This window comes from Triticum dicoccoides, chromosome 7A, assembly GCF_002162155.2.
Source record: "Triticum dicoccoides isolate Atlit2015 ecotype Zavitan chromosome 7A, WEW_v2.0, whole genome shotgun sequence".
Classification (NCBI taxonomy): Eukaryota; Viridiplantae; Streptophyta; class Magnoliopsida; order Poales; family Poaceae; genus Triticum; species Triticum dicoccoides.
This window is the reverse complement of record NC_041392.1, coordinates 669,877,958-669,878,310: the sequence shown is the minus strand read 5'-3', so window position 1 is coordinate 669,878,310 and position 353 is coordinate 669,877,958.

The following is a 353-nucleotide window of genomic DNA, read 5'->3' as shown; positions in this document are numbered from 1 at the left end:
TATCACTTCTCTCTGTATGCATATATGTTCATGACGATCTTCTGTTTCCTTCGTTTGCTTACAAGCTAGCTAGCGTGTCTAGTCCTCTCTATACGTATGTATAGTACGTAGCGTCGACCAAGCACGGACATAAGAGAGGACACTTCTCTCTATTAATTATAGCTAGCTAACACAATATATGAAACACCTAAATTAACCCCCCAAAACCCCCAACTCCCCCCCCCCTTCAAAAAAACAAAAACCCCAGCCACATAAATGCTGACGCGTGGATGCCTATTGGTCCCGGTTGGTGCCACCAACCGGGACCAAAGGGTCTCCTGCCTGGGCTCCGCGCACAGGCCACGTGGAGGCCC